This window comes from Mauremys reevesii, linkage group 1 (assembly GCF_016161935.1).
Source record: "Mauremys reevesii isolate NIE-2019 linkage group 1, ASM1616193v1, whole genome shotgun sequence".
NCBI lineage: Eukaryota > Metazoa > Chordata > Testudines > Geoemydidae > Mauremys > Mauremys reevesii.
The window spans coordinates 301,163,828-301,176,933 of record NC_052623.1 but is presented as its reverse complement, the minus strand read 5'-3'; the positions used below and the strand labels follow the sequence as shown (position 1 = coordinate 301,176,933).

Below are 13,106 nucleotides of genomic sequence, written 5' to 3'. Positions count from 1 at the left end.
CTTGTTTGCCTCTAGTGTCATGATAAGCGGTGCTCAGTTACACTACAACCACACGATCGGCAATCCATCTTTTTCCCTATGACAAGGCTCTCTCTGAGTTTTTCCCTCATTGACACCACTGTATTTCAACTCCATTGAGCAAAGTCATATTTCAGTAAAATAAATAAATAAATAAAAAGATGTCTCCATGTGGTGAAAGGCTTTTATACAATGCCCTGGAATGCACAAGTACAGTTAGCCTGCTGTGGAAGATGGGGTTGGAACAGGAAGTGTAAACTCTCTAATAGTAACTACTCAAATGAGCACTATTGCTCTAGCAGCTTGCTTAATTCAGGGTGTGGAACTGAAGTCTGATTGAAGTTTAATTTAGTTTATTTTCGTGGGGGTGGGGAAAAGCAACAGTTGTCAGTCCTGCAACATTTTTATTTTTCTTCCTTCTGTAACTCTTCCTTTCTTTAGTCAGCAATCATTTGTCCTGCAGAGCACTATCACTCATCTCACTAGATTCTATACTGAAGCACCACAACGCCTAACCCTGCAAAACAAAAAGAAAACCTTGTTCCACTGTGGAAATAGTAGAGCTAATGGGGTTTGTTTACATGCACTACAAAGAGCATAATAAATCAAAGTGAAAATGTGCTGAAAACATTTGTGGATCAGCTAAGTTCCAATAATTAAACCAGGCACATTTATAAAGTAATATGTGATTCAGAGGAGTTTTCAAATGAGACTTTAATGATAAAAGAACCATAATTAAAATATCACACTTTAGAAGAAAATCTGATTTTTTTTTATCCTCTTTGGGGTTGAAATAACTCAGATACAATAAAAATTAAAGCAGCAACTGACGCTAAGTGGGAGTAGGAATGAGTAGTCTAGTGCTATTTCTGTGGTTGAAACTAAAAATCCCAATGACATTGGGATTGAGAGCTGTACCAGAAAATAAATGGACTTGTTTTAAAGGCTGAATGAAAAAAATAATACATTTAAAAAATGAAAAACGATCAGTGAATCAAGAAAAAAAACTGAAAAAAATATCAAATTCCCCGTCCGCTCTCTACTGACAGGAGGATTTGGGAACAGGGGGGATGCCCTTTTGAAAACAGAGCCTTTAGTATAGCACAGTGTACAGTCTTGGAAGTGGAGGAGCATCTGGAGATGCTGAAATAAAAGGTCATGTTTAGAGAGAGCAGCTGCATTGTGGTCTCCCTCTGTCCAATGTGCAAAGTAAGGGAAAAGAATAATACAGAAAAAGAGAGAGAGGTGAGTAAACTAAGCACCAAAACACTAGAGGATATCTCGTGCCTATCCCCTGCCCAGGTATGTAAGGGAAGGGAGGGGGGCAGAAGGAGTGCAATGACACAAGATGAACGTTTAAGTGGTTAAAAAAAGAGGGAGGAGGTGAAATTGCTCTCCCCATGAATTTTCCAGCATTTCCCCAGCTCTAGTAAAGGCATTTCAGTGCTTTCATCATGCCGCACAGAGTTTTGTAGGGGGTGTATAGCGATGGGAAGGAGATTTTATAGGGAAATGGAAAGAAGTCTGAAATAGGATGCTGCTGATGATCCAAAGCCCATTGAAGTCCATGAGGATCTTCCCATGGACTTCACTGCTGAAGTTTAGAACATCTGAATTTTTCTCCTCTGACAGATTAAAACCACTTATCAGTTTAAGACTATATCCACCACCTGCAGAAAGTCAATGTTGCTAACTCACCTATGTGGGTGAGCGAAGAGAAAAAGTGCCATTGGGCTGTGGTGGTGGTTGTTTTCAGCCATTATTTTTCTTCTTTTATACTTTCAACTCCAAGAGCTAGTTTCTGTAAGACACCTGAATGGAGGGACAATTAAAAGAATAGGGGTAAGGGCGGTGGGTTAAATTTTGAGTCACCAGCTGGATGTGGTTATGGTAACTGTGGGAACTATAAGGAGACGACGTGATCTCCATCCAGACACGTGTCTCCATCAGCTTCTCACATCTGATTTCTCACCTTAGGCTTATTTCCAACACTGAGCTTTTTATCTTCCCACATAAACCATTTCTCCCTTCACCATTATCTCCTTTGTCTACTGCTGTCTATAAATCACATCATCATTTCCCACCTTACACAGCGAACTTCGGCTCCTCTCTTTTCCTTTCCCCCTCACACCCATACATTCTCCAAATTCTGATGATTCCTCTGAAATTTCCTCTTCTCCTGCAACCAACTCTTCCTGATCCAGTCCATTCAAAATCTGCCACCAAAGTTATTTTCCTTTGCCAACATTCTCTCCAGTTCCTGAGTTTCTTCATCCTGAAGGCACCATAACACAGCACCTACCTACATATCTGTGTTCATCTCCTCATCATCCCTGCTCTGTCTACTCAGCTTAAGTATTGCTCTTAAGCACTCACTCTGTCTCCTTCATACATTTACAGCTTTATGTCATGTTGCATGCCACCCATATGCTCCCCATTAATTTATGCAGTCAGTCTCCTCCTTCAAAGAAAACACATTACTAAAACCCACCTGTTTCACCATATGTACCACTACATATTTAGGTAATATTAGCCTGTTCATTTTGTATAGACATAATTTGTGCACTTAAAGTGGCAGGAGCTTTCACAAACTCAGGTGCATTATTTAATATACAATCAAAAGCAAACATTTCAACTAATCATTTTTTCCCATCAGACAATGCCAATTTGTCAAAACCAAAACTTTGCAAGGAAATGTACCAATTTCAGTTAAACTTCCATCAGGTCCAGGATGGAATTAATTTAAAAAGAAAAAAAAGAGAGAGATACACAGAGACAGAGACAGAGAGAGAGAGAGAGGTCACTAGCCAACCCAGAACAGCAAAGATTCCAGTGGTTAGGGCATTCACATGCATTGTGGAAGACCCAGGTTTTATGTTACATTTTTCTTGTAGACCTCTAAATGATAGGGCAGTATTATCTACAAATAACAGATCAATTGTATCTTTTTCACCCAGTGTGGCCTCAGACTATAATTGATTTTTTGTCATCTCGATATTAAGCTTGTTGCCTTACATTGTGGCTCAAGAGTGAAAGTACTGATCAAAGCTAAATTGTTTTGACAATTTTGACCACTCCTCTTAATCATATGCAAATAATGATATGCTGAAAGATAGCTGAAACTAATTACTTTTTTGTTTTACAATGTCATACCACAATAATAATAATGCTTAACACTTTAGTTCTCAAAATATACAACCTCACAAAAACCTGCAAGGTATGGGAGTAAGTATTATCATCAATTTTCTACAGATTGGGAAAAAGAGGCTACATTTTGTTAAAGTACTTCAGTGATTTATCAGTGTAAATCCCTCTTTCAAAAACGCCTTTGTCACCTAGATGTCTATGAGAATGGGATTTAGGCCTCTAAATCCTTTAGGTAGCTGTCAAATTTTTCCCCTTAGTGACTTGCTCAAAAAAAAAAAAACACACAAAAGTTTAGTGGCAGAGTTGGGACTAGAACTCAGGAGTTCCTGGTTCTAAGTCCCAGCTGGATTCAATTAACCAATGGAACCTCCTAAACAGTACTTCAACATTGCTTAAGGGATTTAGGAGCACAAGTCCCATTGGCTTTCAATAGGCACTTTGGAAAATCTCTTCCAGTATTAACACTATTTAAGACTTGAGAAAGATTATTGTGACAGGAGCCTTAGCAAATTATTTTTAATTGTTGTGTTTAAGTAAGGCAGCAGTTCCCAAACTGTGGGTCATGACCCCAAATGGCATCACACCACCAGAAGATGGGGTCACAGCAATCTCTAGAGTGCAGAGGATGCCATTATGCTTTGCACAGCATGATCTTACATGTACGCTGCGTGTGAGATCATGATGCACGAAGGATGCCATTTAGCTCTACAAACTGGCATCCTCTGCATATCGTGACCTCACACACATCATACATACGAGGTCACACTGTGCAGAGGATACCACTTTGCTCTACAAAATGGCATCCTCCATGTGGCATGACCTCACTTGTACAGTACTGGTGAGATCATGCTGTATGGACGATGCCATTTTGTACTGCAAAATGGTGCCTCCATGTTGTCTGGGGTGCTGGCAAGAAATACTTCATAAAAATAGGGTTGTGCCAGCAAAAAGTTGGGAACCCCCTAAGTAGGGAAAGAGGGAACAGTTCAGACTGCTGAAAAAATATGTGTAAACACCTGTACAAATTCCACCATTTACCTTTGAACAAAATCTTCATAGTCTAAGGCAGGGTCAGTCAATAGGCGGACCACAGGCCAAATCTGGACCACCAGATGCTTCTGAATGTACCCCAGAATATTTTTATTTACTTATTATTATCTTTGTTTTGGTTTTTTTGTTTGTTTGTTTGTTTTTATGATTTTCTCTGGTGTCTGGACCTTGGCTATACCTTGACAAAAAAAATAATTGACTACCCGTGGCCTAAGGAATGGTCATGGGATTTCAGTCTTCTGCAGAAAAGTTTCTCTTACTCCTCATAAAGGAAAGATACATGCTTAAGTTCCCTCTAGATAACATGCTAAAAAAGAGAGGGATTCAGACAAATGTTTTTTCTCCCTAAATCAAGTCCTTGGCCTTCCATCTCATCACTTGTTTGTCCTAAGATTAAGTACTCAAGTGTCCCCTCTTGTATAAAAAAAATAGAGCTTCCACAGCAAGTAAACAGTTTGAACGTTCCCCTTCTGGTTCTGAGACCCAGAGGGAAGAGACATACTATCTGACAAAAACTATGTGCATTCTTTGGGTTCCAAAACAGATATTTTTCTATAGCTGATGTCACATATTGTTAGGATGTTTGAGTTTAGCCCAGAGGCAGAAACTCATGTCCCCCACAGGGAGCCATCTTTGTGAACCACATCAATCACCTAATGCATATCCTTTTAATTGTAAGAAGATACTGGAGATGACTGAGAGTAGTCTTACTGCAAAAATACCATTTATAGCAAAAGCAAGAGTCAGGAAAAGATCACACATAGATATAATAGAAATTGAAAGCATCTATGTTTTACAGACATTAGGGAAAGCTTTACAAAAAAATCAGGAAAATATGAGCATCAAAGAAGATTCTTCTATTAGTATTCCTAGCAGCATTCCCAGGCTCCAAGAACTCTGACGCTCTTCCTGCTAGGAAACTGGAAAGACTGCAGTTTGTTCTATAGCAAAGCGTCTTAATAAATGGTGCTGAATAAGTTCTCCTGGGGCTACACTAATTCCCACGACTGTGAGAAAATTAAGTGAAAATTGCAGTGAATGTGTGGCAATCATCTGAGCTGGTTGTATTTTGAAAATAGTTCTGGTGAAAGAAAATGAAAAGCGGTGAAGAAATGTGGGAGCACTGTGTTAACTCTACTTCTGAAGTCTGAAATTGTTCGCAGTTTTGTATAGCCTATTTTGCTATTTGTCAGGAAGAAAGCTTGAAAGAATTGGCTGAAATAATAAGTTATCCAAAAAGCCGCATCGTTTGTAGAGAACTAAATAGGTTTGGAGATACTGAGCCAGATTAAACATACCATGCAGCCCCACAATGACCAAGGACAAATTGCCATCCCTGCACTCCCAGAAGCATAGGAACAGTTCCACCCATGCACTCTTGGGGTGCACATCTCCCAAAAAGGGAGGAGAAAGCCAGGACAATGTAGAGAGAACAGACTGTGGATGGTGTACTCTGCAATAACTCCCCTCCAGACCAGAGATCTCTAGTTATATAGGTATTCCTATGGCCCACATCACCAAGGTACCTCACAAACACTAATGAATTTGTCCTTTCAACATGTTATGAAGTAGGGAAATATTGTCATCTCCATGATATGATGGAGAACTGAAACACATTGGGATTTTGAAAATGTAGTCTGTAGCAGAGCCACAAACTGAACCCAGATCTCCCAAATCCCAATTCAGGATCTTAACCATGGAACCAGACCTTCTCCCGGAATTCAGAAGAGGAATTGTATGATGTGCACTCCACACTGCAGCACTGTGTCTCAGTGGTACAATTTTGGCTATTACTTTTCATTAGCATTAAACACCATCATAACTTTCCCGGGTGCCTTGCAGAAATTCAGACACACAGTCCTGTCATTATTCAAAATAATATCCTGCTACCAAATTAGTCAAATATATAGACGATGGGGAACGAATTAGTGAAAGAAGGAATGAGGGATAAAACAAATAAATAGAATTGATTCTGATCTACATTACAACACTGCAGGATGAGAGTAACTCTGTTGGACTTGAGGGAAATCACTGTAAAACTGAAGTGAGGTCAAAATCATATGCAATGGGTTGTGCATAGTAATCTTAAATACCAATGTGTTCTCAGTCAGACAGATAGGGAAGATCATTGGCTTATGGCTGACTCTTCCAATTCATGTTGGCTCCTGCCACTCTGCTTTTGATACTGACTACTATATTTCCAGGTATGATGTTGCACGTGGAAACAATGATAGGCAGGTGCTATGATGATCTCTACACGATTAAATTCTGAACCTGTGGCCTCTTATTCAAAATGCAAGACATTAAAAATCAAAGCCAATATATGGCAGAAAGACTGTGGGGGGAAGCTTAAAAAATCTGGTTCTTCTCAAGTGAAAAATGTTATAAATAAAGGCAAAAAAAATGTAAGTAGAGAAGAGTGAGATCAATATGAGTGGGGAAATTAGATTACAAACAAGAATCAGCAGAAGCAAGAAAAACAAAACAGCAAGGAAAATGAACTAGTATAAAATATGGGCAGAGACCTGTAAATCACAAACTGAGTCAGGTCACACTGTACCTTTTTAAATGGAGAGCAAAACAAACCAGAATTTTCCCACTAAAGTTAAGTATTTAAAAATGATCATGAAAACAGAATACAAAAACTGATTTTAAAGTATTTATCCTGAGTGGTTGATGGAAAATAGATCTGTAGATTTTTAGGCGAAAAGGGACCTTAGCTCTTTTGGTCTGACGTCTTGTATAACACGCCATAGAATTTCACCCAGTAACTCCTACATTTGTGTTACATAAGTCCATTATGTGGGACCTTCTCTGGTATCCATTATGCCTAGAAAAGAGGCTTGCCTCCTGAAAAGCACATAAATTAAACGCTTAACAAGGATATTGCCAAATGAGTATGCTCAGAACTGCAACCAAGGTTAAGACTGTGGTTGGTTGTAGGATCTAATTGAAATAACACCTGCCCCCTTTCTATAGTCAAGGCAAAACTCAACCATAACTAAAGAGAGAAACAAACAAAATATTGTTTATCAAAACATGGACAAAAGATCATTTGAGATTTTAGTGATTGACTAGGGAATTTAAATGAGCAACTCCAATTAAAACCGAATCTGATTAGTCAGGTTTGCAAATCTCAACCAACACAGGATATGGGGGGCGAAAATTGACATAAAAGGTCCAGAAACAAAGGAAACATAGAACAGGACAACCAAGTGACTACAAAATGGCTCCTGTAAGCTTCAAACACACAGTTATGCATAACCCAGCATCAGTAAAACAAAGGCACTGCTTTTCATCTCAACTGCAAAATACGACGTAGACAGCTGAATCCTTTATGTTTACCCGAGGTATTACATAGGAGCATATCTTCTCCTTTTGTTTTAAAGCTTTCAGAGCTGTGTTAGGACACCTGTGTACCAAATCATTTGAGAATATCTCTTTTAGCTCTCCCCTGTAGCGCATATTCAGTTCAACGTTAACTTTTCTCTAATCGATTTATTTCTTCCCATTACTGAAGGAAGGTTGCTGCATTCCTTAAAGTGAAATAATAAGTAAGGGACTAAAAGTAATTTCAGAACACATGGAAATCTTTAGGGCTACCAGCCACAGGAAAAAAAGAAGGTAATTACAAATCAATTACCACACTGCATATGAATAGAGAACACAAACCATAGCTGTTTTTGACTAGGCATATCTGTGATAAATGTTATGCTGTTCCTTGTCTCTGTTAACAGTTTAGTAACCTATGTTTACTAGTAGTCTTCCTTGGAGAGAAAAATGCTACTTGTGTTAGGAGGGAAGGAAAATACAAAGGAAATGTAGAAGAGAGGGTGCCAATGAACAGAGGTTACATCACACAAAGCTTTATCTCCAAGGGCTCAATCCTGCAAAGGTCTAAGCAGTCTGTCTCCAATCCAGCAAAACACTGAAGCACCTGCTTAACCTTACACATGTGATCCATCTCCTATTGAAGTCACCTGGCAGGAGTGAGCCTCAATGCTCACAAAAAACGGACCAAAAGATTTTTTACCTGCCAAGGCCTGAGTTCATGGTTCTGCATTTTTCTTTTAACAGTTCATTATAATGCTAAGGGCCCAGTATTGAACCTTTGGAGTCAATAGGAACTTTTCCATTGACTTCAATGTGAGCAGAATCACTTAAAATTGTCCTGGGAGGTATATTCCCTGGATCCCCACTCTGCACTGTAAAGTGATGTAACCAAGATACATTCTCCTCTAATTGACATCCATGCACCCTTATGATTTCAGTGATGTTGAGCCATTGTAACTGAGATAATCATTTCCCTTACTGACTACAGTAGAAGAAGCAGAGCCCTAAGCTTATGTCTGGACAGATAGGTAAAGATTTTTTTTCAGATATATTTATTTGTAAATGCTGTTAAATTTACATCGGTTTTTGCTAATGAGGTGAGATTTTGATTTTTTTTAATTATTTTGATTGCCCTTAATTAATCCATTATAGTATAACCTATACAGTATTATGATAACCAAAGATATGGAAACATTCAAATCAAGGTGGATCTTGTGAACCTTCACACATGCAAGTAACTTTACTCACTTGAGTAGTTCTGTTGAATTTAATTGGACTCCCAAGGATGCGTGTTGGCAGGATCAGTACTTTACAGTGCTGTGATGCATGAAAAAACATCCGGTTACATTTTTGCAGTATGAAAGTAAAACTTATGATCAGGAGCAAATAAATAATTGCTTCTTGCATCACTAGACTGAAGTTAGTTATTTTTTACTAGTAACCTTTCGGTTCATGGCCTTAGTATCCACATGGGGGAAGTTGCAGCACAGCACTTCAGGGCTCACTGCTATTCACACCCCCATACTCCAAGCTGTAAGCAGTGTAGACAAGATCTGGCTTCCAATGAGTACCATCTCTAGTCATAATTAATATTCACTGCCCTCAATCTTTGCTTTAATCTTCATCCATCTTAGTTTTAAACCATCCTTAATTTTAATCAAATTCAGTTTGAATTGTTTTTTTTATTACAGAAAAATGAAGGAAAAAAGAAGCCTCAAATTAAAAGAATCTTAGAGTAAGTTCCCAAAGAAAGGACTTTTAAGGTTACTGAAAGAGATTTCCATCTGAATTTTATAATGAAGTCCACAAAAAATGCAAATCAGACAGCACCAATTTTAGGCTGGCTAATTTGAATGCATGAAATTTGCAAGACATCCAATTCTTTCTAAAGAGGAAATGGAACTATCAGAGGCCCCAATTCTGTAAACCCTTATTCATGAGATTTATCCTTACACATGCAAATAAGGGGTTGGAAGGTCGACTCCACAAATATTAATGAAGAGAACTCTTCCCTTGCAGTACAATATGTATGTGCCCAGGAGAAAATATAAAACAAAAGCAGATTTGTATTAAACTGTTAAAATCTAAATCAGTATTATCTGATTCCTTTTTTGGAAAATCCCTTTAAAAAGGGAATTATGAACTACTGTTCTTACTACATAATGAATCAGTAAATTGTGGATTTGTAAATTATTTATCTTCCAAAAAGTGAAAGGATAATATTTTTCATAATGAACAACAATTAATCATGTTTACAGGTGACCAACATATATTTTAATAAAAATAAAGTAACTGTAGGATCAGGATCATGTCCTGAATACCCCAATTAGTGAGGGGCAGATGGGCATTCAGCATAGTTTACCTATCATGTCTATTTGTAGAGCAATAATCTGTGTATTGTAACAGCAGAGTTCATCTTACTCTTAATATTCTCAATTTAATTTTGATTCCCTGATGTCACCACCAACTCGTAAAACACAGCAGCACCCAAACAATGACTTGCTTCTGCTACCATTGAAGCACCTTTCCTTAGGAAATCCATGTAACTTCTTAAGCAGAAGGATGGTTTTGTGGTTAACTCACAGGTCAGGATCAAGAGTCCAGGCTTCTATGACTGATTCTGACACAGATTTCCTGTATGACCCTGAATAAATCACTTATTTTCCCAGTGCCTCCAGTGGATGGAAGGTACCCTGTAATTGCAAACATGTATCATGCCGTAACATACCACGGGTACTATGAATTCCTCTGGTGTGTGATGTTTGATGCTGCACATACTTACTTCTATGAGTCATAAAATGTGGTGTAGCTTGGTATTTTTTTTTCAAGTCGTATGCATAAGTGCAGTCGACTACATGCCTGATAAGTCCTTCAGGTGGGTAAAGTTTGCCTAGTATGGAACAAGCAAAGAGTTTAGGCTCATCTTAGAGTTCCTGCACCTTCACAGCTTCCTGGCCATTGTACTCCACAGGGCGGCCTGATTTCTGTAATGATCCCATTGGCTCTCTGCAGGTCACTGCCTCAAATAATCAGGGGAGAAGATTATTTCACATAGCTGTGGGAGAATTGGCATAAGTTAATGGTGACAGATCATCCTTAACTTAACCTGGGATTCCACATGTTGCTAAGGTGGGAAGAATATAATGAGGACTTAATGTTACCAGTTCCTCTTGTCCCCTCCTTGGTGCTCAGTCTTCACAAAGCACTCTTAAAAGGGCTTCCATGGGATTGGGGAAAGAGTGGGCTTTCACTGGAGCCAGTATTCTCCCCATTCACAGTTCACTCCCGAGAATGCTTCCGCTACCCTCTACTCACAGAAGATGCAGAGTCTGGTCCCTCATTTTTAAGCCAATAATGAATATTTTGATGATTGAACATGTTGCAAGAGTTGCATTTTTCTCAGAGTATTTTTTCCATCAACCACAGCCTGATTATATCCTTTAACAACAATGTATGGATTATGGTGCATCTTTATGTTGTCATTCCACCCTCAGAACCAAAAGTTGCACCTGAAAGCAACACATTAATAATAAATAAAATAATAATAATAATTCTTAACATAGAACTCTTCATCTGAGGATCTCCCAGTGCCTTACAAAGGTGAGTGTCCATCTAGCTTCTCAGAACTCATCCATCATCATGAGATTTGAGTGCATTACACATGTGTTAAAATGAACACAAGGGGCAAGAGCCTCAGCTAGTATAGATCAGTCCAGCTCCACTGAAGTCAACAGCACTATGCTAATTTACACCAGTTGAGGATCTGAGCCAAGAACTCAATATCTTTTGCTTCTTCCCCCATTCTGTAGGGAGTTTGGGTGCTTCAAGATGGGAGCTGGAGATTAGGTTTGGGATTTTAAATCTGATTTTGGTGGGGCAGTTGAGGGAAGGCTAGGTTAGAGGAAATGAGTATTACATTTTATTTGAGGGCACTGACTTTCATGGCCATTCTGATCTCTTCCAGAAGCAATCTCAGCAACTGAGACCAGACGTAATGACAATCTCCTTAATTACTCAAAAGCAACTCCCTCAGCGGAGCTGACATATGGAGATGGTGAGTGGCTCAGTCTCCCCACAAACATCACCTCAGTCTTTCATGAATAAAGTTGCAGCTAGCTGACCTTAATCTAGTTGCTGATCTTGGCTGGGAACTTGGAAAGCTGGGAAACTGTGGAGTTTTCTCCCTAATGTGAAAATGTAGAGATGGCTACATGGAAAATTTATTGCTATCTTTTTAGCCCATGCCATCTTACAGTATCTCCAAGCACCTTCACCTAATTTTATATGTCTACGAACACACACAATCAAAAAAGAAATTCACTAGGAAAACTCTGACATTTCTCCTTGAAATTACACACATTTTAAACATACATTTACTTACACACTGCAGTTGTTTATTCAGTTAACTCAGCAGCCCTCAGGTATTCAGGATGACTTTTTCCTATGAGCATGATCTATCAATGCTAGCATAATGAACTCTTGCAAAGGTCAAATTTAAGGGATACATTCTGAAGGAAATGATGATGCTACAATAATCCTGTTATCCTCCCATACCTCTAATTTCATTTTATTGGATTTAGCGGCATAAGGGTGAAAGGGTAACCGCTTTCTTTCTTCTAACACCCATGTGCCCACCGTCCCCTGAGAATGGCATTATATTTAAGTACTACAGTTATTATATTAGTAATGAAAATATATCATAAAAATAATGATCACCTGCTCTTGTACTCTGTGGACATCAGCAAAAGCTAGATGGAAAAATATTTACTCAGCTGTTCTTTGTCTTAAAGTGTTCCCCCCCCCATTTAAATTCTGTAAATCAAGGGTAAAATCGTAGTGTTGTAATGGTTAGCTGCATGTTTTCATAGTAGCCTATGGGTAGGCTGCTGCCAGAATTTTTGCATATTCAGCTAAAGCTGAATGAAGTTCATGGACATATTTATAAGGGAAGAACATACCCATAGGGTGGGATTTTTAAAAGTAATCAGCATTGGCCTAATTTTGATTTCACTGAAATCAAAGGGAGTTTTATTCCTTTAAAGAGATTGCTATTTTCTTGAATTTGTTAGCTGAAATTATCCAATGACTTTTTTATGAATTTCATTTCCGCTATGCCTTGCTGTTCAAGCTGTTGTTATGAGCTCTGCTTGTCAAATAAACTACACAATATCCTTTCTGTTCCCAGACTGGATGAACAGAACTTTCATAATCATGTTTCTAAATGCAAATGACCACAAAAGATGATTTAAAAAATTACTTTCAAAAAGTGTTTGAACACAAGTGACCTTAAAATTCACTGTGCAGGTGTTCTGAGTAGTAAAATTCAACTGCAAGAATGACGGCAGAAACGGAACTCAGAAGTGGCACAAATGGATTGAGTGAATTTGTTTAAATATTTGAAAACACCTGGGTAGAAAAATGGATGCAGTTACTTGCCCAGCTCTAAATACCTTGGAACTCATACCCTCCATTATATTTACCTTAACCAACTCCCTTAATATAGAAGTCTTTTAATAGCTTATTGGCTGGAAAAAGGGGACGGAAAAGGATTGTGGATT

The 13,106-nt window shown here is 38.5% G+C and overlaps 1 long non-coding RNA gene across 1 annotated transcript; it reads right to left on the bottom strand.

The window, feature by feature from the left end:
* Nucleotides 1-248: 248 nt before the first annotated feature.
* Nucleotides 249-10,425, bottom strand: LOC120397588. Its single transcript, XR_005593880.1, has 5 exons — nt 10,331-10,425; nt 10,132-10,241; nt 8,797-8,865; nt 1,717-1,830; nt 249-535 (listed from the first exon to the last, which is right to left on the bottom strand). It is a non-coding gene; the product is annotated as an uncharacterized LOC120397588 (long non-coding RNA).
* Between the last annotated feature and the right edge of the window lie 2,681 nt (nt 10,426-13,106).